Consider the following 27,134-nt stretch of genomic DNA (forward strand, 5'->3'; position numbering starts at 1 on the left):
ATTTCAATATTAAAATTGAAATTACTTTTCGCTCGACATGTCAGAAGCCATAAAACGTTTTCTTTTGGTTGAAATTAATAAGGCCGGTGACCCGTTGATTTCTTTAATTTCAACCAAAAGAAAACTTTTTATGGCTTCTGACATGTCGAGCGACAAGTAATTTTAATATTGAAATTTTGTATTTTATTGTTTTGGACACATCTGCGTGTATGTTTTACTTTTTTCACGCATTCGTTTGCGCTCCATAGATGCAGTTATATTGTAGAGGGCCTTGGAATCGACAGGTGGCGCGCATGCTACGGTAACTTGCGCATGCGCGCCGGCGGCATTTTTACGTGTAAATAGAGCGACTTGCACTAGCAATCTCCAGTGTCAAACACTCGCCTGAAGATGGCTGTAAGGTTGTCAGCCGAAATATCGTGGAAACAAGTCGATGAGATCCGGCTGCAATCCCGAAATCTTGTGGAATATTCGATACGCCGGGCAAATTTCAAGAGTAAAATCTTGTGTTTGTTTGCAGGTAATGTCTGCAGTCAGGGTGCTAGCATAGCTTGAACAAAATGAATCAGCCTATCATGCACTTTTTGCACGGGCTGCGCCATTTTGTTTACACTACGCTGGCGCCGTGGTCTACAGACATGGACTTGCAAACAGATTAATTACGTAAGCTTTGTTAGGATTCTAACTAATTCTTAATGTTCAATAAAAATTATGTGAACTTTCTTTTTATTCGGTGTGTCCTACTTCATACTTTTTCAGTGGATATTTTTCAAACAGAATCTTTCAATCGTCCGTATCTTACGCCACAGAGGTTCTGAGTACAAGCAATTTGAAGTTTGGTTCTCAGCAGCATTGTCGTTGCCGAAGTAGCATTCAAAGAGAAGTAAGTGAGCTCTGGAAATAACTAGCAGAACACAGAGATGCAAAGGCAGAGGATGATGGTTTTTGGAAATATGATTTTGTAAATATTGATTTGAGAAGTGTCAAGATATTCAGGCAATGTCGCTACCTCGCTTGCGCGCAGGTAATTTACCATTAGCTTCAAAAAGATAAAATTTTTAGTAAAATTTCTCTTTATTGGTTCGGGTCACTTAGACTGTCGTGACGTGTTTAAGAAAAGTTATCTACTCACATAGCTTGGACTCAGACTTACAGTTTCACCAATCCCTTACTATTTCAGTAACGTATTGTGTGGCAGAATAATACTCTTTCATAAGAAATGAATTTTGTTAAATTGTTGTAATTGTTAAGGAATTAGCGTTTGACATTACAGGATTGAAACCCAGTCTTTCTGATATCATTCAGTAAGTTCAATTACTTCCACTGTCTCCTCACGAAACTTTGTATTGTAATCGTCTCTCTCAGCATTGTACTTCGCGGAGCAGTCATTCAAAATAAAGGATGATGCGTTTAGTATAGCTGCGTTTCCTTGCATTGCACTTGGGCTAGGTTTATTTTCTTCAGCTTACTTGTTGCTCCCCTACATGTTAATGTGGGGCAGTACCGAGTTTACGCTGCTGCAAGGCGAGTCGCAAACGTTTGTTAGGACCAGTTTAACGTTACACTCAGGATACAGCAAAGTCATTCGCACTTAGTCACTGCTCTATATAATTATTACCAGGTTCCGTTTACGTTAAGTTCAGTTCACATGGCTCTGAGCACTATGGGACTTAACATCTATGGTCCTCAGTCCCCTAGAACTTAGAACTACTTAAACCTAAGTAACCTAAGGACATCACACAACACCCAGTCAGTTCACATTTCATTTCAGACGTTCTTATTCTGACAGTACAGTGTTATACGTTCGCGGGTGTGACATTTGAAGTTCGGTATTTTATTTAACCAGTACTGGTGTGTAAATCTGCAGGGAAATTTTTACAGAAGTGGCTGTTCTTTCAAAGCTCGCTTTGTAAATGCACGTAGAATTATTACTGTGTTAGTTTCTGTGTGTTGGCATTGCAAGAAACGTACTATGGTGTTACGTTTTGTAGCAGTGTTTACCGCAGGGCACAGTACAGAATATCACAGGACAGCCTCTTCAGCTTTACGTTTTCGAAATATTTTTGCTAAAACTTAACTGCAATACAGTTACACAGTTTTCAGATGGATTTTGCGAGCCGGCCGGAATGGCCGTGCGGTTCTGGGCGCTTCAGTCTGGAACCGAGCGACCGCAACGGTCGCAGGTTCGAATCCTGCCTCGGGCATGGATGTGTGTGATGTCCTTAGGTTAGTTAGGTTTAATTAGTTCTAGGCGACTGATGACCTCAGAAGTTAAGTCGCATAGTGCTCAGAGCCATTTTGGATTTTGCGACTTTTTATCACAGGGTTTACGTAAGACCATCATTTGAATTGTTCAGGTTCACATTATAACACAGACATACACGAAAATTTAAGAACAGGAAACCAGTTTACACAACAACAACAACAACAACAACAACAACAAATGTTCAAATGTATGTGAAATCCTATGCGACTTAACTGCTAAGGTCATCAGTCCCCAAGCTTACACACTACTTAACCTAAATTATCCTAAGGAGAAACACACACACCCATGCCTAAGGGAGGACTCGAACCTCCGCCGGGACCAGCCGCACAGTCCATGACTGTAGCGCCCTAGGCCGCTCGACTAATCCCGCGCGGGCAACAACAACACACGATACTAACAAAAGAAGACAGTTACATCTTATGTTTCCGAAGTGATAGTTGCAGCATTATTACAACTCCTCGTAGCCCTGTACGTCCAGATGTGTTCTGAGCCTTCATCTTCCCGAATCCGAGTCCAGTGTTTTACTACTGTGCCACCTCGATCGGTACAAAGTGTTTCTGGCTCTAGCAGCCATTGCTTCATTCGTACAGATAACACCTCAGCTGATCGAAGCTACGAGGTCTGTTCAGAAAGTAGGGAACGTTTCCGTCTGACGCCGCTAGGCGCGCGCAGATCGCGTATATTTTGGTATGTGCGTGTTCGGCAGCTCAGTCGGCATCCATCAGTGACAGCGCGAACGTCTCTGTGCGCGTCTGCTTTTTTCGATATTCGAATTTGAAATGCGCGCTGCAGTCGAAAATCCCGCCAGTTGTGAGGTGCGGTCTGTGATACGGTTTTTGTTGGTAAAAACTTAAAACATATAGAAATTCATCTTGAACTGCGCGAAGTGTACGGAAACAACGTAAGGACTGAATGTTCAGTCCTGAAACGGTGCATTCGGTTTAGAAATGGCTGAACCAACGTTCATGATGAAGAGAAGAGCGTACGCCCGAGCACTGTGACTGACGATCTTGTCGCTAAAGTTGACGAAACGATTCGTGAAAACCGTCGCTTCACAATAACGGAGCTTTCGCTTTCGTTTCCACAAGTTTCACGGACTTTGTTGTTTGAAATTGTCACTCAAAAGCTAGGCAACCACAAATTTTGTGCACGATGGGTGCCCAAAATGCTTACAGAGCACCATAAAGAACAGCGAATGGGCGCAACATTGACATTTCTGGAGGCCTACCACAAACATGGTGATTCATTACTGGGTCGAATCGCTGACGGAACTTGGGTGAAACACGTCTATTGCGAGAGAAAATTAGAATCCATGGAGTGGGGGAACACAAGGTCCCACCGAAAAACCAAGAAAATGTTTCAAAACCCTGTCAGCAAGGGAGTTGATGGCGACAGTGTTTTGGGATAGGAAAGGTGTGCTTCTTATTCATTTTCTCGAACATGGAGCAACCATAAATTCTTGTTCCCTTCCTTGAAGATTCCTGGTGGGAGGGGAAGGGACCTCATTTAATATCTTATGTACATTTGATATTCAGCATTCTGCTATATGGCATTAGAACAGTAGAAATCTCAGTATGAGAACTTTAAAAACAGCCTAAAAGCCAACATATTATTATCTACAGTTCAATTTGACTCCGTCTCCACCTTGGTGTGTTGCAGCGTCAGCGTCCATGATTCAGGAGAGGATGTCGGAGGGTACCGAGACCATTTTTAATATGATGAATGTAATGAAGAAAGGCAGTTTTTACATTTACTCAGAATGCCAGTTTCGAGTCAGGTGTTATCAGTTCCGTATCTAATTACTGCGAATCGCAGTTCGTCAGCAGCGCGATGATTCAGTTAAACCATTGAAGTTTCACGCTGCTAACTAACTGCGAATCGCAGTTATTACGAGGTTAGTTCAATAAACCACTGCTTTACAGCTGTTAATATACGCATGAATACGTTCTCTTTGGTTCTTCATTTTATACACTTATTCTGCACGTGAACGAAGTTTCACAATTCAGACAACGGCAAACTCGTAGTGAACAACCAGAATTACTTCTTACGCAATTCACTCGTTACAAGCAACGTGCTGAAAATAAACTATGTGATCAAAAGTATCCGGACACTCCCGAAAACATACGTTTTTCATATTAGGTGCATTGTGCTGCCACCTACTGCCAGGTACTTGATATCAGCGACCTCAGTAGTCATTAGACATCGTGAGAGAGCAGAATGGGGTGCTCCGCTGAACTCACGGTCTTCGAACGTGGTCAGGCGATTAGGTGTCACTCGTGTGTACGCGAGATTTCCCTAGGTCAACTGTTTCCGATGTGATAGTGAAGTGGAAACGTGAAGGGACACGTACCGCACAAAAGCGTATAGTCCGACCTCGTCTGTTGATTGACAGAGACCACCAACAGTTGAAGAGGGTCGTAATGTGTAATCTATCCAGACCGTCACACAGGAATTACAAACTGCATCGGGATCCACTGCAAGTACTATGAAAGGTAGGCGGGAGGTGACAAAACTTGGATTTCATGGTCGAGCTCCTCATAAGCCACACATACGCCGGCAAATGCCAAACGACGCCACGCTTGATTTAAGGAGCGTAAACATTGGGCGATTGAACAGTAAAAAAACGTTGTGTGGAGTGACGAATCATGGTACACAATGTGGCGATCTGATGGCAGGGTGTGGGTGTGGCGAATGACCGGAGAACGTCACCTGCCAGCGTCTGTAGTGCCAACAGTAAAGTTCGGAGGCGGTGGTGTTATGGTGTGGTCGTGTTTTTCTTGGACAAAGCTTGCACCCCTTGTTGTTTTGTGTGTCACTATACAGCACAGGCCTACATTGATGTTTTAAGCACGTTCTTGCTTCCCACTGTTGAAGAGCAATTCGGGGATGGCAACTGCATCTTTCAACACGATCGAGCACCTGTTCATAATGCACGGCCTGTGGCGGAGTGGTTGTACGACAATAACATCCCTGTAATGAACTGGCCTGCACAGAGTCCTGACCTGAATACTATAGAACACCTTTCGGACGTTTTGGAACGCAGATTTCGTATCAGGCCTCACCGACCGACATCGATACTTCTCCTCAGTGCAGCATTCCGTGAAGAATGAGCTGCCATTCCCCAAGAAACTTTCCAGCACCTGACTGAACGTATACCTACGAGAGTGGAAGCTGTCATCCAGGCTGGGGGTGGGCCAAAACGACATTGAATTCCAGGATTACCGATGGAGGGCGCCACGAACTTGTCATTTTCAGCGAAGTGTCCGGATAATTTTGATCACGTAGTGTAAATTCTTGGTTGCGGAAAAAGAAAATGTGTTGAACACCCGTGAACGTCTTTGTGCAGTGTATGGTACTGGTGCAGTTGGTAGGAGTACTTCCAGGCGATGGGCAAAGTGAGTTAAGGCTTCTGGAAGTGCAGAAATTGATCCGCATGATCGACCAACCCTAAATCCCAGAAATGGCGCCTTCGGACTTCAGTCTGTCTGTGTCACTTAAGGATGATGATCAGGGAGTAATTCATGCAGTATAAACGTGGCTAAGAGCACAGGACTAGAGCTTTTACAACAGGGAATACACGCTCTTTCACAGCACTGGCGTAAGGCCAAAGAGCGTTGCGCAGAAAAATCAGAACACGTAAAAGAAACATATTGATAGAGTCACCCAATTCTAACTTTTAAAAATAAATATGGACAAAAACTGTGGGGCATTATTTGTTTTACGACCCTTGTGGATATGGACCTGACGATAACCTACAACTAAGGTTGAAAACAGTAAACTGAATAAATATAAAAAGTGAGCTAGAGGACGTCTGTGTCTTATAACGTTTCCTGGTAAAACATGCTTTATAACTATGCAGTTACAATTTTATTTATATATAGGCACTGATTACGTCTGTGGACTCTGAATAATAATAGAATAGACACAATTATGTTATATTTTGTATTGGTAAAGGATTACGTACTGTATTTGTGAAATAATGTGTGTGTCGTCGAGATGTGAAACCGCCACAAAAAAGAATTAGTAAAGAAAAACACGGAGATTTCACGACAATCAGCCACTATATACGTAGTAGTGTGAGAATAATAATGTCGTTGTCTTATTGGAGTCACGTAGATAGGAGGAACCTGTGACGCTATGTTTAAAGCATAGATAGCTTTCATTTGTCAAGATTGTAAGCAGGGCGCCATTACGCGCTGATTATAGAGAACGGTGTGTGAACTTGTTATTATTCGAGTTTTAAATATAGTTTTTAATTAGAACTTCAGTGGTATTATTAGAAAGCTTGCCTGGTATTTTACCCATTTATTTCAGACATTTTCAGCTTTTTAAGTAGTGTTTGTGGTACAGAGCTGCGGCAGATTCAAATCTGATAATAAGGGCGATCATACCGCAATAAGCGGTCAGGTAAAACGTGAATTTAAAATTATTTCTTACAGCAGTTTGAGATCGGAGTACAAAGCAGCAGATTTTACTTTTGTGTTTCACAGGCGGACGCGGGCTGCTAATATTGTGAACTTTAACAGGAGGAGGATATTAGTGTTTAACGTCCCGTCGACAACGAGGTCATTAGAGACGGAGCGCAAGCTCGGGTGAGGGAAGGATGGGGAAGGAAATCGGCCGTGCCCTTTCAAAGGAACCATCCCGGCATTTGCCTGAAGCGATTTAGGGAAATCACGGAAAACCTAAATCAGGATGGCCGGAGACGGGATTGAACCGTCGTCCTCCCGAATGCGAGTCCAGTGTGCTAACCACTGCGCTGAACTTTAACAGTGTGGTACTGATTAATAATTAATGTTGACGAAAAATTCACAGCATCGTTTGAGGTTCTTTAAGTATTGCGTACGGTAACTTCATATTTTTGATAACAGAAATAATTTCAGAACATCTTTACGATACTTGTAGCAGAGATGGATATGTTGTGCATTCTATTGAGTTACAGTAACAAAACAGTGTTCATTTAATAGGAAGGCAGTTCCAGTATAATAATAATAATAATAATAATCATTTAAGACTGATTATGCCTTCCAGCGTTCAGTCTGGAGCATAGCCCCCTTATAAAATTCCTCCATGATCCCCTATTCAGTGCTAACATTGGTGCCTCTTCTGATGTTAAACCTATTACTTCAAAATCATTCTTAACCGAATCCAGGTACCTTCTCCTTGGTCTGCCCCGACTCCTACCCTCTACTGCTGAACCCATAAGTCTCTTGGGTAACCTTGCTTCTCCCATGCGTGTAACATGACCCCACCATCTAAGCCTGTTCGCCCTGACTGCTACATCTACAGAGTTCATTCCCAGTTTTTCTTTGATTTCGTCATTGTGGACACCCTCCTGCCATTGTTCCCATCTACTAGTACCTGCAATCATCCTAGCTACTTTCATATCCGTAATCTCAACCTTGTTGATAAGGTAACCTGAATCCACCCAGCTTTCGCTCCCACACAACAAAGTTGGTCGAAAGATTGAACGGTGCACAGATAACTTAGTCTTGGTACTGACTTCCTTCTTACAGAAGAGAGTAGATCGTAGCTGAGCGCTCACTGCATTAGCTTTGCTACACCTCGCTTCCAGTTCTTTCACTATGTTGCCATCCTGTGAGAATATGCATCCTAAGTACTTGAAACTGTCCACCTGTTCTTTGTTTCTCCTATTTGGCACTCAATCCGTTTATATCTCTTTCCCACTGACATTACTTTCGTTTTGGAGATGCTAACTTCATACCATAGTCCTTACATTTCTGATCTAGCTCTGAAATATTACTTTGCAAACTTTCAATCGAATCTGCCATCACAACTAAGTCATCCGCATATGCAAGACTGCTTATTTTGTGTTCACGTATCTTAATCTCGCCCAGCCAGTCTATTGTTTTCAACATATGATCCATAAATAATATGAACAACAGTGGAGACAGGTTGCAGCCTTGCCTTACCCCTGAAACTACTCTGAACCATGAACTCAATTTACCGTCAACTCTAACTGCTGCCTGACTATCCATGTAAAGACCTTTAATTGCTTGCAAAAGTTTGCCTCCTATTCCATAATCTCGTAGAACAGACAAAAACTTCCTCCTAGGAACCCGGTCATATGCCTTTTCTAGATCTATAAAGCATAATAATAATCTAATAATAATAATAATAATAATAATAATAATTTAGGAACTTTCGGGTAATTGAACATGTATCAATAATTACGGATTTCTGTAATTGTATATATATGTTTGGATGTAGCTGTATTGCATTGATGTATTGGTGGATATTGTGTGGTATGACTCCTGTAGTTGATAGTATAATTGGTATGATGTCAACTTTATCCTGATGCCACATGTCTTTGACTTCCTCAGCCAGTTGGATGTATTTTTCAATTTTTTCTCCTGTTTTCTTTTGTATATTTGTTGTATTGGGTATGGATATTTCGATTAATTGTGTTAATTTCTTCTTTTTATTGGTGAGTATGATGTCAGGTTTGTTATGTGGCGTTGTTTTATCTGTTATAATGGTTCTGTTCCAGTATAATTTGTATTCATCATTCTCCAGTACATTTTGTGGTGCATACTTGTATGTAGGAACGTGTTGTTTTATAAGTTTATGTTGTAAGGCAAGCTGTTGATGTATTATTTTTGCGACATTGTCATGTCTTCTGGGGTATTCTGTATTTGCTAGTATTGTACATCCGCTTGTGATGTGATCTACTGTTTCTATTTGTTGTTTACAAAGTCTGCATTTATCTGTTGTGGTATTGGGATCTTTAATAATATGCTTGCTGTAATACCTGGTGTTTATTGTTTGATCCTGTATTGCAATCATGAATCCTTCTGTCTCACTGTATATATTGCCTTTTCTTAGCCATGTGTTGGATGCGTCTTGATCGATGTGTGGCTGTGTTAGATGATACAGGTGCTTTCCATGTAGTGTTTTCTTTTTCCAATTTACTTTCTTCGTATTTGTTGATGTTATGTGATCTAAAGGGTTGTAGAAGTGGTTATGAAGTTGCAGTGGTGTAGCCGATGTATTTATATGAGTGATTGCCTTGTGTATTTTGCTAGTTTCTGCTCGTTCTAGAAAGAATTTTCTTAAATTGTCTACCTGTCCATAGTGTAGGTTTTTTATGTCGATAAATCCCCTTCCTCCTTCCTTTCTGCTTAATGTGAATCTTTCTGTTGCTGAATGTATGTGATGTATTCTATATTTGTGGCATTGTGATCGTGTAAGTGTATTGAGTGCTTCTAGGTCTGTGTTACTCCATTTCACTACTCCAAATGAGTAGGTCAATATTGGTATGGCATAAGTATTTATAGCTTTTGTCTTGTTTCTTGCTGTCAATTCTGTTTTCAGTATTTTTGTTAGTCTTTGTCTATATTTTTCTTTTAGTTCTTCTTTAATATTTGTATTATCTATTCCTATTTTTTGTCTGTATCCTAGATATTTATAGACATCTGTTTTTTCCATCGCTTCTATGCAGTCGCTGTGGTTAACCAATATGTAATCTTCTTGTTTAGTGTGTTTTCCCTTGACTATGCTATTTTTCTTACATTTGTCTGTTCCAAACGCCATACTTATATCATTGCTGAATACTTCTGTTATCTTTAGTAATTGGTTGAGTTGTTGATTTGTTGCTGCCAGTAGTTTTAGATCATCCATGTATAGCAAATGTGTGATTTTGTGTGGGTATGTTCCAGTAATATTGTATCCATAATTTGTATAATTTGTACAGCAAAAAGGAAGTGACGCTTGATAAAGGTCCGCGTCACTCCATTCTTAACCAGACTTCTAAAAAGTCTGAGAAAGTAAAGAAATAATAATAATAATAAATCTCATTTGTTCGCAACAACATATTTTAGCACATAGAATTAACCGAAGTAAACCAGCGCACAAAAAAAAATATTGGAACGCGAAGGTCTTCATCGTAACATAGTTCGGTTCTTCCAGTGCCGCAACTCCTGGTATCGTGCACTGCTATCTGATGTTTTGTGGTAAACTTCCCAGGTAGTCGCCGTAAACAGCTTAGAACTGAAGTTTGTTCACCTCCACAAAGCCTACTGAAGAACAAAAGCTTCTGCGCGTTCCCGTGTTAAGCGTGACCCATTGTCGCTAGAGATAAGGCTTGTTTGGACTCGGTTGCTAAGGTCGAAGCAGGACATCGCAAAGGGCAGCCATAGGGGTTGACCGCAAGCCCTAGCCAACCCTAACACGGGCAGACACTTGGGAAAACACGCCACGCAGCGTTGACCTACGGCATTCGGGTGCGCCACGCGCTGAAAGCATCAGGGCGCCAGTAGAATTTTTCATGGCCGCCCTTTCCCGACAGCTCCGCTCCCACTTTGCTAGAATAAAACAATAACGTGTCGCTAAAAGCCCGTAACATGAATGTTTCACGGGAGCTGATCAGGATAATGTACACTCTCGCTCAACGCTGCGTCGGCTTTTGCACGACGTACAGCGACCGACGCAACGCGTTCGTTATTAGAGTCGCACAGAACGCCAATTACCCGAGGCATGTAATCCGTTGGTCACATACAGTACCTCCAGTTGACGCTGGATTGTGGACGGTAATTATGTCGCTTCACTCTTTGGCGACTGACGGAGAACTGTATCGACCTGTCAAAGCGCTACTGTGGAACAGGAAATTGAACATTCATTGCTGGAGATTAAACTTTTATTCATTCTGTGCACATTTTCAGCAACTTTGCAGGAGAACGTAATTACAACACTATGAGATACCCGCCAAAAGGGTATCAACAGTATAGCACGTGCATCTATTCTAATTCAACTTCCACTTGCAACCAACTGTGATTAAAGTTAAAATCGGTATTCTGTTTCGTGATTCATCGATGCTATTTTTTTCCCGTGTTCAGCGTACATGAGATGGTAATGTTGGCTGCCAAAAAAAGATCCAACCAGGATTTAAAAGACGGATTTTTCCGAATAAAACCGTCTAGATCATTTAATATAATAAATGTATTACGACACTGCGGCTACTGCCATCGTTAGATCAAGACTTGAATCTCGTAAAACAAGGTTTAGTATCAGTAGGAGTGAAACTTCTTCCTAAAGGGGAACGTGGATTAAAGAGTTATGTTTTTTAGTCTCTGTGGCACACTCATTAGTGTGTGGCTGCGCTAAGTGAAGAACCAGTACAAATCCGTACGGGTTTCGTGCATAAACTATTTGCTATTATCTTTAGAAGTACAATAAATAATGTAATTATAATTAACTTTTTACACATTTACGCGTACGTCACATACATTGCACACGTCTACCCCTCCCCCTTGTCCTGTTTATGCCCCCCCTCTCCCCTGTCGATTTATTCCTCTATTCCTCCTCATCTCTCTGTTCGTTTCCTATATTATCCTGTTTTCGTCCCCATCCCAACCCCACAGATATGGGATGTACATGCATTTTTATGATATACGAGCTGACTAACCCAGCATTTTCCCTTTATCCATTTTGCCTATTTCCTGTTAGACAGGAAAACAATGAACTGCGTTTATAGTGTATTGTCGAAAAAAAATTCATTTCCATGTATTCGTTGAAACACCTTCGAAGTGACCCATACAGTCGTAAAAAAATATGCATAATGTACGCATGTATAAGTACAGTATCCCGGACGGTTGCTGTTCGCTAGGCGCAGCAGTTTCACGTCTCTACAACTCGATTTTGTAAGAGTCTCTATGGACCGCCTTCTCATAGCTCTATAGACAGCTATCGTTTTCGCCTACAGCCATTTGCTCTTTGCAGGTGGAAGCTCTGCCATGTGTCACGGATTTCCTTTAGTTGACTCGACTGTACGATTGTCTTTGTAGTAAAGAATATATGTATTACAACTTCATGCATAACGCGGCATTTTGTCACGCATTTCTGTGTGGATACTGTGTGCCAAATGTATTGAGAATAGCCTTAGTAGCGTGGAAGTAATAAATTTAAACGTAATGTACTATGAAGCAGTTTTCCATGCATCTAATTGTTTATGACGGTCTATCTCCTGAGCTATGATAGGTGGTTCCTACCCCCACAGCTTGACAGTAAGGGGTATGTGTACCGAGTTTGGTTGAAATCTATCCAGTGGTTTAGGAGATGTGGAAAACGCGCACACGACGACGACGCCCCCCCCCCCCCCCCCCCCCACATACACACACACAAGTTTTATAATATGTATGGACAGATACACAAGGACGTGTTGAAAACTAATGGCTCCGAATTTCTTTTTAAGCTCTTAACTCTTTTTAAATAAAACAAACGTTATTAACATTGTAAATCTTTCCTCTTCGTGTACACATATTTACACTACTAACCATTAAAATTGCTATACCACGAAGATGACGTGCTACAGACGCGCAATTTAACTGACAGAAAGAAAATGCTGTGATATGCAAATGATTAGCGTTTCAGAGCATTCACACAAGGCTTCCGCCGGTGGGGACACCTACGTGCTGACATGAGGAAAGTTTCCAACCGATTTCTCATACAGAAACAGTAGTTGACCGGCGTTGCCTGGTGAAACGTTGTTGTGGTGACTCGTGTAAGGAGGAGAAATGCGTACCATCACGTTTCCGACTTTGATAAAGGTCGGATTGTAGCCTATCGCGATTGCGGTTTATCGTATCGCTACATTGCTGCTCGCGTTGGTCGAGATCCAATGACTGTTAGCAGAATATGGAATCGGTGGGTTCAGGAGGGTAATACGGAACGCCGTGCTGGATCCCAACGGCCTCGTATCGCTAGCAGTCGAGATGAAGGGTATCTTATCCGCACGGCTGTAACGGATCGTGCAGCCACGTCTCGATCCCTGAGTCAACAGATGGGGACGTTTGCAAGACAACAACCACCTGCACGAACAGATCGACGACGTTTGCAGCAGCATGGACCATCAGCTAGGAGACCGTGGCTGCGGTTACCCTCGACGCTGCATCACAGACAGGAGCGTCTGCGATGGTGTACTCAACGACAAACCTGGGTTCACGAATGGCAAAACGTCATTTTTTCGGATGAATCCAAGTTCTGGTTACAGCATCATGATGGTCGCATCCGTGTTTAGGGACATCGCGGTGAACGCACATTGGAAGCGTATATTCGTCATCGCCATACTGGCGTATCACCCGGCGTGATGGTATGGGGTGCCACTGGTTATACGTCTCGGTCACCTCTTGTTCGCATTGACGGCACTTTGAACAGTGGACGTTACATTTCAGATGTGTTACGACCCGTGGCTCTACCCTTCATTCGATCCCTGTGAAGCCCTACATTTCAGCAGGATAATGCACGACCGCGTGTTGCAGGTCCTGTACGGGCCTTTCTGGATACAGAAAATGTTCGACTGCTGTCCTGGCCAGCACATTCTCCTGATCTCTCACCAACTGAAAACGTCTGGTGAATGGTGGCCGAGCAACTGGCTCGTCACAATACGAAACTCCTGATGAACTGTGGTATCGTGTTGAAGCTACATGGGCAGCTGTACATGTACATGCTATACAAGCTCTGTTTGATTCAATGCCCAGGCGTATCAAGGCCGTTATTATGGCCAGAGTTGGTTTTTCTGGGTACTGATTTCTCAGGATCTATGCACCCAAATTGCGTGAAAATGTAATCACATGTCAGTTGTAGTATAATATATTTGTCCAATGAATACCCGTTTATCATCTGCATTTCTTCTTGGTGTAGCGATTTTAATGGCCAGTAGTGTATTTGTCAACATAGACACCCTGGCGACGAACAGATTTTTCCCAACGAGACACCGGTTGGTTGATACCGCCGCTGTAGAATGTTTCACTTTGTTGACGGAGCCATAGTCTCACCTCTGCTTCCACCCCTTCATCACTCTCAAACTGAAGTCCTCGAACTTGTTCTTTGAGTTTTGTAAGCAGATGAAAATCGGATGGGGCTAGGTCGGAACTGTATAGAGGACAATCGATGACAGTGAACATCTGTAAGATGCCTACAGATGTCGTAGCGCTCGTGTGTGATCTGTCATTGTCATGCTCACGGTGAGGGTGAGGGTGAGGATGCTCTACGTGTAGACGAACTCCTCGAACTAGAAACTCGATTACAGCACGCTGTTTCCCACGCACCGACATGGTTACGTTACCAGGGTGTATACGCGGACAAGGAAAAAAAATTCCCGTATTTTTCCCGGATCTCCCGTTTAAAAATACATTTTCTCGTGGGTGAAAATACAATTTTTCCAAGTTAAGTGACAGTATAATTTCCCTCTTAACTGTACAATTTATCCTTTGAATGGTTATGGTTTTATACAGCAGCGTAGAATTTCGCGGCACTTTAGAAAACGAAACTCACGGCGAAAAACACTTTCTGGTAAGATCTCTGATGTGCAGCAACCTGTACGCTGCATATTTTCGGATTACGAAAGTATAAATTCGAATTCCACCATCAGGAAAAACTTAATGGTTTACATAAATATACATAGTGTTGCTACAAGAAAAGCAAAGCTTCCGCATATAATATTTGTCTCTACGATTCAAATGGCTTTGTGCTCTATGGGACTTAGCATATGTGGTCATCAGTCCCCTAGAACTTAGAACTACTTAAACCTATCTAACCTAAGGACATCACACACATCCATGCCCGAGGCAGGATTCGAACCTGCGACCGTAGCCGTCACGCGGTTCCAGACTGAAGCGCCTAGAACCACACGGCCACACCGGCCGGCTCTCTGAGATTAATAAACTACAAGAGAAGCTAAGCTATGACATATAATGTTGATCTGTTTAGCTCATGTTACACTTTAACATATATCACACAAATACGGCAGTAAATTTTTTTAATGGCGACATAAATCTCTGATCTTCTGGGTTCGAAATGGCTTGTCATAAAAGAGTTGATTTTTTAAAATGAGAGCAAACGCTCCGTGATTTAAGAAATTGATCGTACATTCTCGCACATTGTTCATCTTGCGTAAAAGGATATTTACTTTGAAAATAGCGCTTTTCGAACAACAATGCGCAATATTTTCCCGTGACCTGCTAGAAATATATTTATTTCAGCAGTTGCCAGAGAGCGCCAGATAAGAGGCGTCACCGCTCTTGCGCAGCTACGGTGACGTAGGAAGCCCGTATGTTGGTACGTGTAAAACATAAAAAGATCTTACATTATGTCATAAAAGAAACAAGACACCAGAAGATACTCGAAGAGCGTCGGAATTTCGTGAACCATACTAAAATGTGCGCTGGATGCTAGGTGTATTGTGAAACAAGGTTTTATTTTTTCCTCAAGAATAGAATTTGACCCCTCCCCCCGAAATTGCCGCCCGGTTCAGATAACCCGGTTTGCCCCCACCCATTAGATCCGGACCTGCTGCTCACGCGTGAACGTGGCAGCTTAGGCTCGCCAGTAAAATTTTTCCGGGTACCATGTGGCTGGTTGCTGCTACTGCTGCTTACACAGCCAACAACCACATTTATGTAGCCAGAAGCGTGAGAAGGTACTACTCATAAGCGACTCAACTGCGCATGCGCAAGAGCCCGCTCGTAACTGATTAAAAGAGTCTAATGTAAAAAGTTGTGACGTCGCGCTCATCGCAGGAAGTTTGTTGTTATGAAGTATTGCTAAGTCTTCCGAAAGTATATGACACATTTTGCTGTTGGCAGGCGCTTGTACGAGCACTGTGTTATTTTATATGGCGCATTTCCTTTGAAATTTAAGTTTGACTTTCGTTTTTTTTTTCTCTCTCGTTCATATTTTAATGCTGCAATATTATTCTGCAGTAGCGGGATACAGTAATGTATTTTGTTAGAGTAACCGTTCTTACCAGAGAAAATTACAAAAATTTAACTGAAAACTAAAACAACGAAAAACGCCCCGAATTCTAAAAAATTCCCGGGTTTTTCCCGATTTTCTCCCGGATGAAAAAATTCCCAGGTTTTTCCTGGATCTCCCGGTTGTCCGGGGTCATATACACCCTGCTGCCATGTTACACGCTACAATTTGAAGCCCTCTTGCAGCCGAGGGCTGCAAATAGGTAGATACGAAGAACAAAGACGTAGAATGTTAATAACGTTTGTTTCATTCAAAAAGCTTTAAGAATTCTCGCATTAAACAGTTCAGAGGAACTTCTTTTCAGCACGCCCTCGTATATTACCCCAACCGCCACCTGCGATGCGTCGACCGCTTGAATCAATGACACGTTTTCCATACGAAACGGAGACCTTGAATGATCGACAGAGATGGGCGCTAATTGCCACCAAAGTATCTCACAAGCTGCGAAATGGTCGCGAATCGAACAGTGCCCCAGAAAGTGTAAAATAAATTTCTTTATTTCCATCATCACAATCTTTTAGGCCTTCAGACTACCGGTATCGGTCAGCAATGAGAATCTTCAGATTTGTTATAAAAACATGTCATATAGTGGAGCCACAGTGGCATCGTCAGCGGATAAACACAAAATAAGCTCAACATCGCTGTTACGAAAATGACTCTTAGTATATACGATATTTCATTTGTGTTTGACGATGCTGAGCTGATTCTCTGTTTACCTGGCTCAAAATGGCTCTGAGCACTATGGGACTTAACATCTGTGGTCATCAGTCCCCTAGAACTTAGAACTACTTAAACCTAACTAACCTAAGGACATCACAAACATCCATGTCCGAGGCAGGATTCGAACCTGCGACCGTAGCGGTCACGCGGTTCCAGACTGAAGCGCCTAGAACCGCACGGCCACACTGGCCGACTCTGTTTACCTGTTCACAATGCCATTATTGCTCCATTATATTAGAACACGTTTTTACAGTAGATCTGAAGATGGTCTTTGCCTAGCCGGCCGCTGTGGCCGAGCGGTTCTAGGCGCTTCAGTTTGGAACCGCGTGACCGCTACGGTCGCAGGTTCGAATCCTGCCTCGGGCATGGATGTGTGTGACGTCCTTAGGTTGGTTAGGTTTCAGTAGTTTTAAGTTCTAGGGGACTGATGACCTCAGATGTGAAGTCCCTTAGTGCTCAGAACCATTTGGTCATTGCCGAGGGAAACCGCTAGTTGAGGACCTAACAAGTTTGTGTTCACAGATAGAAATAAAGAAATTTATTTTATCAAACATATGTTGAAGCTCAGGGCAAATTAAACATCATACTACAGGCTTTCGTTGTCGTTGTCATTGATGATAAAATCCTCTGGGTTGTTACGCCGCACTGTATTCCTGGTCACCGTCGCTCTACGTTTCAACACCTCTGCTGGGAACCTTTTCAGGGGAATAAGACGCGGCCTAACCTCTAAGAAGATTTTTACCATCATTGTTTGAACATCGGCTGGGATATATTCAGCAGATGGGCGAGCAAACTGTAAGAAGCAGACTGACGAGATAAGAACGAAAAATAAACTTCAAATCGCCACTAGAATTTATCGACATCTTTCGGATAAGATTAATAATCTGTAATAAATCACTTGCCGATAATTCATGGGTTGAAGAGCCATCTCTTGTCGTGAAGGGGCTGTGCGACCAGGTAGGAACTCACGTACCTGTGAACAAAACAAAAAACGTTTCACTGTTGAAAATGTTGTATAAAACTTACTGTACATATCTATGAACATGTCCAAAGACGAAGCTGCTTACTAGCTCAGAAATTTTGTCTCAGTTACCACAAGTACTACAACAAAAATGCAGTTACCAATGCTTCTATTATTAATGCACAAAAAATATGTGAACTACACAAAGAAGCAAAACAATAAACAAAAATGTAGAATTTTACAGTTTACTTATGTCTTGGACAACAATCATTTCTACAATCCTTCATTCTTCCTTCCATATTTTGGATTGTGTTTTAGCAATCCATTTAACTTTAAAATTAATCTAATAGCTTTTTCTGTATTTCAAACTATTTCTTGGTTCCTTATCGTTGTTCTTAGTTTAGTAAGGCAACACACTGTTCACCAGATGCTGTAGAGATGTGGAATACATTGTAATTCGATTTTTAATTTGCATTAATGACAGATATAACTAGAAAACTTTATATAGATTTAAACTTACTAATGTCGATTTATTTTTCTCTTCTTATTGTAGACTATGAACGTTGTCAATGAACGGCCAAAACCAGTGAGCGTCGATATCATGTTACAAATGTGATTGTCTCCAAAATAAAAGTAAATGTATAAGACTTCAACTACTCTTCTCCAAAGACGTGATTTTTTTATTTTTTTTTTTCATGTACACAAATTTCCTCCCTTCAGGTTTAATATGTTGGCTGTTCAAGGAAACTGCACTCTCCCGTAACCGGTCGTCGAAGGGAAAGGATGCAGTGGTGAACTTGCCCCCTCCCACCCTACCCCTCTCGCTTCCACTCTCTCTCTCTCTCTCTCTCTCTCTCTCTCCCGTTAAACACTTGCACTCGGCTGACCCCGAGTCCCTGTTACGCTGTTACCTTTAAAGCGCCGAAGTTTGTAGGACGCTAGGGCCTTGCAGAGCACTAAACTCGCCAGCCCCCGTACTGTTGTACGCTAATAACAGGTAACGACTCCCGGCAAACGAGGAAACACAGCCAGGTGCTGGCGAAGCGGAGGAGCCAACTCCTTCGGGGGTAGTTTATTACGCGACTTTCAAACGTTGGTCCGTAACGGAGACGGAGGACTGCTTTTGGCTTGTTTTGCAAAACTGTTTTATGGGGGTTAATCAAAGTCTGATTGTGGTACTTTAGATTACTGGAAGGCGTACGTGCGTAGGTGAGGTGGCTACTCGTGAAAAGCAGGAACTTATTTCCTGGTCCTGACTCACATTTTCGTTTCTAAATGATAATAAGTGTACACGAAAAATTAGAAATTGCGAGAGCTTGGCGAACACAATTCATAAGTACGAGGTCTCCTGCAGTCTCGTAACAAAAGGACTCATATTTGCCACTGTGGCGGCGGTCGTGGTAATACTCTGACAAAGAATGTAAAAAAACGAAAAAAGGGGTAAGGTCGTAACAGCGTAACAGTAGACGTGATTTTTCAAGCTTTGCCTCAATACTGGCTTGTACAGACAGGTCATGTCACTCGGATGGACAAACATCGATGATCTCCCAAAATGATGACTTAGTCCCCGTGGAAGAAGACCACACTAGGCAAACCACAGAAAAGGTGGAGGACAGGAATTCACGAGAACCTGCTGCAAATCGGCATAGAGGGTGACTGGTGGCAGAAAAATAAATACATTCCAGTGGGAGAGGATCCTTGTAGATATGCGCAGTCCTCTGCCTAGACTCGTGAAGTGTATGGTAAGTTTGTCTTAATCTTACCTTGACTGCTGCCCCCTGTTTACATGTGTCGATCACGAAGACGAATAGGGGCCATTCCTTACTATGAGAATGTTAGACGCACGTATTTCCCAGATGAGATCACCAAGCTAATATACTTTTACCACAATGGGTACTGAAAACTGGTAGAGACTGAAAACACCGCTTTTTTAATTTTCATTGCTTAGACCACCACCGGTTTCCGGCTATTACATGCCCATCATCAGGTGTGATACTGAAAATAAACAAGAGACCGAAGCTAATAACAATTTTTATATGCAGTAGTGACGACATGTAAAAACGAAAAAGAAGTAACATATAACATTTTTAGACTGTGGTCGGGGTAGGTGCGGTAAAAACAGAAAGCAATACCAAAGCTACGTCAGACAATACAACAGACGACTGCCTGAGTTATGTAGAACGGAATGAACCCCCAGGACTCCTACACTTTGTACTGCGACTCCGAGCGCTGGAATGAAGAGTATAGGACGCGGTGTACTACCAGCGAGGACAGAACACGGAGTAACGTCCAGGGAGGAGAAAGAAGACTGGTAAACCAGACAGGCAAAAGTACCGCCGTATGTTGACGGGACCATCTAGCTAGGCCGTTCACAATGTGATTTACATGCAAAAGGAAAAAGAAAAACAAAGAAGCTGAATAAAAAAATGTTAAGAGTAAGCGCTGTAGAAACATTGAAGAGAGGTAGCACACAACTGTAATATAACTCCTAACTGGAAGCCGGCGACTTAAAGCTTATGCATGATCTGCAAAATACAACGAATTTTTTTTCCTTCCAATGAGTGGCAAGCAAATTTTAATTTTGGGAGAACGCAGATAGAAACATAGTGGTTGTGGTAAGTTCCTATGGGACCAAACTGCTGAGGTCATGGGTCCCTTCGCTTACACACTACTTCTACATCTACATTTATACTCCGCAAGCCACCCAACGGTGTGCGACGGAGTGCACTTTACGTGCCACTGTCATTACCTCCCTTTTCTGTTCCAGTTGCGTATGGTTCGCGGGAAGAACGACTGCAGGAAAGCCTCCGTGCGCGCTCGAATCTCTCTAATTTTACATTCGTGATCTCCTCGGGAGGTTTTAAGTAGGGGGAAGCAATATATTCGATACCTCATCCAGAAACGCATCCTCTCGAAACCTGGACAGAAAGCTACATCGCGATGCAGAGCGCCTCTCTTGCAAAGTCTGTCACTTGAGTTTGCTAAACATCTCCGTAACGCTATCACGCTTACCAAATAACCCTGTGACGAAACGCGCCGCTCTTCTTTGGATCTTCTCTATCTCCTCCGTCAACCCGATCTGATACGGATCCCACACTGATGAGCAATACTCAAGTATAGGTCGAACGAGTGTTTTGTAAGCCACCTCCATTGTTGATGGACTACCTTTTCTAAGGACTCTCCCAATGAATCTCAACCTGGTACCCGCCTTACCAACAATTAATTTTACATGATCATTCCACTTCAAATCGTTCCGCACGCATACTCCCAGATATTTTACAGAAGTAATTGCTACCAGTGTTTGTTCCGATATCATATAATCATACAATAAAGGAGCCTTCTTTCTATGTATTCGCAATACATTACATTTGTCTATGTTAAGGGTTAGTTGCCACTCCCTGCACCAAGTGCCTATCCGCTGCAGATCTTCCTGCATTTCGCTACAATTTTCTAATGCTGCAACTTCTCTGTATACTACAGCATCATCCGCGAAAAGCCGCATGGAACTTCCGACACTATCTAGTAGGTCATTTATAGATATTGTGAAAAGCAATTGTCCCATAAAACTCCCCTGTGGCACGCCAGAGGTTACTTTAACGTCTGTAGACGTCTCTCCATTGATAAGAACATGCTGTGTTCTGTTTGCTAAAAACTCTTCAATCCAGCCACACAGCTGGTCTGATATTCCGTAGGCTCTTACTTTGTTTATCAGGCGACAGTGTGGAACTGTATCGAACGCCTTCTGGAAGTCAAGGAAAATGGCATCTACCTGGGAGCCTGTATCTAATATTTTCTGGGTCTCATGAACAAATAAAGCGAGTTTGGTCTCTCACGATCGCTGTTTCCGGAATCCATGTTGATTCCTACAGAGTAGATTCTGGGTTTCCAAAAACGACATGATACGCGAGCAAAAAACATGTTCTAAAATTCTACAACCGATCGATGTCGGAGATATAGGCCTATAGTTTTGCGCATCTGCTCGACGACCCTTCTTGAAGACTGGGACTATCTGTGCTCTTTTCCAATCATTTGGAACCTTCCGTTCCTCTAGAGACTTGCGGTACACGGCTGTTAGAAGGGGGGCAAGTTCGCGTACACTGTGTAGAATCGAATTGGTATCCCGTCAGGTCCAGTGGACTTTCCTCTGTTGAGTGATTCCAGTTTCTTTTCTATTCCTTGGACACTTATTTCGATGTCAGGCATTTTTTCGTTTGTGCGAGGATTTAGAGAAGGAACTGCAGTGCGGTCTTCCTCTGTGAAACAGCTCTGGAAAAAGGTGCTTAGTATTTCAGCTTTACGCGTGTCATCCTCTGTTTCAATGCCATCATCATCCCGGAGTGTCTGGATATGCTGTTTCGAGCCACTTACTGATTTAACGTAAGACCAGAACTTCCTAGGATTTTTTGTCAAGTCGGTACATAGAATTTTACTTTCGAATTCACTGAACGCTTCACGCATAGCCCTCCTTACGCTAACTTTGACATTGTTTAGCTTCTGTTTGTCTGAGAGGTTTTGGCTGCGTTTACACTTGGAGTGAAGCTCTCTTTGCTTTCGCAGTAGTTTCCTAATTTTGTTGTTGAACCACGGTGGGTTTTTCCCGTCCCTCACAGTTTTACTCGGCACGTACCTGTCTAAAACGCATTTTACGATTGCCTTGAACTTTTTCCATAAACATTGTCAGTGTCGGAACAGAAATTTTCGTTTTGATCTGTTAGGTAGTCTGAAATCTGCCTTCTATTACTCTTGCTAAACAGATAAACCTTTCTCCCTTTTTTTATATTCCTATTAACTTCCATATTCAGGGATGCTGCAACGGCCTTATAATCACTGATTCCCTGTTCTGCACTTACAGAGTGGAAAAGTTCGGGTCTGTTTGTTATCAGTAGGTCCAAGATGTTATCTCCACGAGTCGGTTCTCTGTTTAATTGCTCGAGGTAATTTTCGGATAGCGCACTCAGTATAATGTCACTCGATGCTCTGTCCCTACCACCCGTCCTAAACATCTGAGTGTCCCAGTCTATATCTGGTAAATTGAAATCTCCACCTAAGACTAGAACATGCTGAGAAAATTTATGTGCAATGTATTCCAAATTTTCTCTCAGTAGTTCTGCCACTAATGCTGCTGAGTCGGGAGGTCGGTAAAAGGAGCCAACTATTAACCTAGCTCGGTTGTTGAGTGTAACCACCACCCATAATAATTCACAGGAACTATCCACTTCTACTTCACTACAGGATAAACTACTACTAACAGCGACGAACACTCCACCACCGGTTGCATGCAATCTATCCTTTGTAAAAATTTTGGCAGAATTTATCTCTGGCTTCAGCCAGCTTTCTGTACCTATAACGATTTCAGCTTCGGTGCTTTCTATCAGCGCTTGAAGTTCCGGTACTTTACCAACGCAGCTTCGACAGTTTACAATTACAATACCGACTTTGCCCCGCACCCTTTGAGGCTGTTGCCCTTTCTGTACTTGCCCGAGGCCATCTAACCTAAAAAACCGCACAGTCCACGCCACACAACCCCTGCTACCCGTGTAGACGCTTGCTGCGTGTAGTGGACTCCTGACCTATCCAGCGGAACCCGAAACACCACCACCCTATGGCGCAAGTCGAGGAATCTAACTTAAACTAACTTACGCTAAGGACAACAAACACACCCATGCGCGAGGGAGGATTCGAACCTCCGACGGGGCCAGCTGCGCGAACCGTGGCAACACGCTCCAGACCGCGCGGCTAGGAACATAGACTAACGTACCACAGTCATGAACTAAAAAGCATCTTGCTATTAAGCAAAATGGAAGGCAGCTAAACCTTAAAGATCGCACTGTCAAAAAACCCCGTACCATTTCACAGCTAGCAGCAATAACAATGAAGGGAAACATTAAAAGTAAGAGTAATTAAAAAAAAACTGCTAACTAAAAGGCGGAGACTCAACGAGGCTTACGTAAGATAAGACGCGACACAGCTAAATTTTACGTCATGAATGACAGGCAAATTTTAATTTAGTGAGGACGTAGATAATGATGCATAATAAAGCACCGCATTCATAGGTTAAAAAACTAAAAATATGGCAACATTTTGTAGCTGTCAAAATAGTAACTTGAAATTCTCACTATGGAAAACAGCTGTATGCCTTATAGTAACGAACCTTAATAAGGGCCATCAAAGCAATGGGAAAATACTGACCAAGTTAAGAGGTTATAGAAGAGTAATGTATAATAAATCAGAAACCAGATGAGGAAGGGAAAGACGCTGGGCACTACTTCAAAAAATAAAAGTTATTCAAACGGGGTACATGGTTAAGCGAAGTTTGATCATTCAGTAATGTCAGACGGAGCTTGGTCAATGCTGCGGATAATTTCAATTTCTACTAAAATATTTGAGTGGCAACGGCCTTGCCGCAGTGGATACACCGGTTCCCATGAGATCACCGAAGTTAAGCGCTGTCGGGCGTGGTCGTCGCTTGGTTGGGTGAGCGTCCAGGCCGCCATGCGCTGTTGCCAGTTTTCGCGGTGCACTCGGCCTCACGATGCCAATTGAGGAGCCACTCGACCGAACAGTAGCGGCTTCGGTCAAGAATACTATCATAACGACCGGGAGAGCGGTGTGCTGACCCCACGCCCCTCCTATCCGCATCCTCCCCTGAGGATGACACGGCGGTCGGATGGTCCCGGTAGGACACTCGTGGCCTGAAGACGGAGTGAGAACTAAAATATCTGAAACGGGGCCCTTACGCTGAATATGTAAAATCCTGCAATCCGTGTATGTATCTGAACAGGGATGATTTTGATCCTCCTGTTGATTAGTGAGAGCGGATTTAGAATTGCTGAAGTCCTGATGCTCTGTGAACCTTATGCTAAAGGAGCAGCCAGTTTAGCCGATGTGGGTGGAAGGACACTCACTACTTTGGATGCGATTTACACCCGACTGTGCGTAGCGGGTGTCTTCTCTAGTTTCTTGGTGCTTCAGTATGCGTCAGATCTTATTTGGGGTACAGAAGACCTATATCTTTGACGTCGGTTTGCAGTAGGGTTTTGGAGCATATGCTGCATTCAGACATTATGAATCACCTCGAAGGGAACGATCTATTGATACGTAATCAGCATGGTTTCAGAAAACATCGTTCTTGTGCTACGCAGCTAGCTCTTTATTCGCACGAAGTAATGGCCGCTATCGACAGGGGATCTCAAGTTGATTCCGTATTTCTAGATTTCCGGAAAGCTTTTGACACCGTTCCTCACAAGCGACTTCTAATCAAGCTGCGGGTCTATGGGGTATCGTCTCAGTTGTGCGACTGGATTCGTGATTTCCTGTCAGGAACGTCGCAGTTCGTAGTAATAGACGGCAAATCATCGAGTAAAACTGAAGTGATATCAAGTGTTCCCCAGGGAAGCATTCTGGGACCTCTGCTGTTCCTGATCTACACTCCTGGAAATTGAAATAAGAACACCGTGAATTCATTGTCCCAGGAAGGGGAAACTTTATTGACACATTCCTGGGGTCAGATACATCACATGATCACACTGACAGAACCACAGGCACATACACACAGGCAACAGAGCATGCACAATGTCGGCACTAGTACAGTGTATATCCACCTTTCGCAGCAATGCAGGCTGCTATTCTCCCGTGGAGACGATCGTAGAGATGCTGGATGTAGTCCTGTGGAACGGCTTGCCATGCCATTTCCACCTGGCGCCTCAGTTGGACCAGCGTTCGTGCTGGACGTGCAGACCGCGTGAGACGACGCTTCATCCAGTCCCAAACATGCTCAATGGGGGACAGATCCGGAGATCTTGCTGGCCAGGGTAGTTGACTTACACCTTCTAGAGCACGTTGGGTGGCACGGGATACATGCGGACGTGCATTGTCCTGTTGGAACAGCAAGTTCCCTTGCCGCTCTAGGAATGGTAGAACGATGGGTTCGATGACGGTTTGGATGTACCGTGCACTATTCAGTGTCCCCTCGACGATCACCAGTGGTGTACGGCCAGTGTAGGAGATCGCTCCCCACACCATGATGCCGGGTGTTGGCCCTGTGTGCCTCGGTCGTATGCAGTCCTGATTGTGGCGCTCACCTGCACGGCGTCAAACACGCATACGACCATCATTGGCACCAAGGCAGAAGCGACTCTCATCGCTGAAGACGACACGTCTCCATTCGTCCCTCCATTCACGCCTGTCGCGACACCACTGGAGGCGGGCTGCACGATGTTGGGGCGTGAGCGGAAGACGGCCTAACGGTGTGCGGGACCGTAGCCCAGCTTCATGGAGACGGTTGCGAATGGTCCTCGCCGATACCCCAGGAGCAACAGTGTCCCTAATTTGCTGGGAAGTGGCGGTGCGGTCCCCTACGGCACTGCGTAGGATCCTACGGTCTTGGCGTGCATCCGTGCGTCGCTGCGGTCCGGTCCCAGGTCGACGGGCACGTGCACCTTCCGCCGACCACTGGCGACAACATCGATGTACTGTGGAGACCTCACGCCCCACGTGTTGAGCAATTCGGCGGTACGTCCACCCGGCCTCCCGCATGCCCACTATACGCCCTCGCTCAAAGTCCGTCAACTGCACATACGGTTCACGTCCACGCTGTCGCGGCATGCTACCAGTGTTAAAGACTGCGATGGAGCTCCGTATGCCACGGCAAACTGGCTGACACTGACGGCGGCGGTGCACAAATGCTGCGCAGCTAGCGCCATTCGACGGCCAACACCGCGGTTCCTGGTGTGTCCGCTGTGCCGTGCGTGTGATCATTGCTTGTACAGCCCTCTCGCAGTGTCCGGAGCAAGTATGGTGGGTCTGACACACCGGTGTCAATGTGTTCTTTTTTCCATTTCCAGGAGTGTATATAAATGACCTGGGTGACAATCTGAGCAGTTCTCTTAGGTTGTTCGCAGAAGATGCTATAATTTACCGTCTAGTAAGGTCATCCGAAGATCAGTATCAGTTTCAAAGCGATTTAGAAAAGATTGCTGTATGGTGTGGCAGGTGGCAGTTGACGCTAAATAACGAAAAGTGTGAGGTGATCCACATGAGTTCCAAAAGAAATCCGTTGGAATTCGATTACTCGATAAATAGTGCAATTCTCAAGGCTGTCAATTCAACTAAGTACCTGGGCGTAAAAATTACGAACAACTTCAGTTGGAAAGACCACATAGATAATATTGTGGGGAAGGCGAGCCAAAGGTTGCGTTTCATTGGCAGGACACTTAGAAGATGCAAGTCCACTAAAGAGACAGCATACATTACACTCGTTCGTCCTCTGTTAGAATATTGTTGCGCGGTGTGGGATCCTTACCAGGTGGGATTGACGGAGGACATCGAAAGGGTGCAAAAAAGTGCAGCTCGTTTTGTATTATCACGTAATAGGGTAGAGAGTGTGGTAGATATAAGACGCGAGTTGGGATGGAAGTC

Source organism: Schistocerca nitens, chromosome 9, assembly GCF_023898315.1.
Source record: "Schistocerca nitens isolate TAMUIC-IGC-003100 chromosome 9, iqSchNite1.1, whole genome shotgun sequence".
Taxonomy (NCBI): Eukaryota; Metazoa; Arthropoda; class Insecta; order Orthoptera; family Acrididae; genus Schistocerca; species Schistocerca nitens.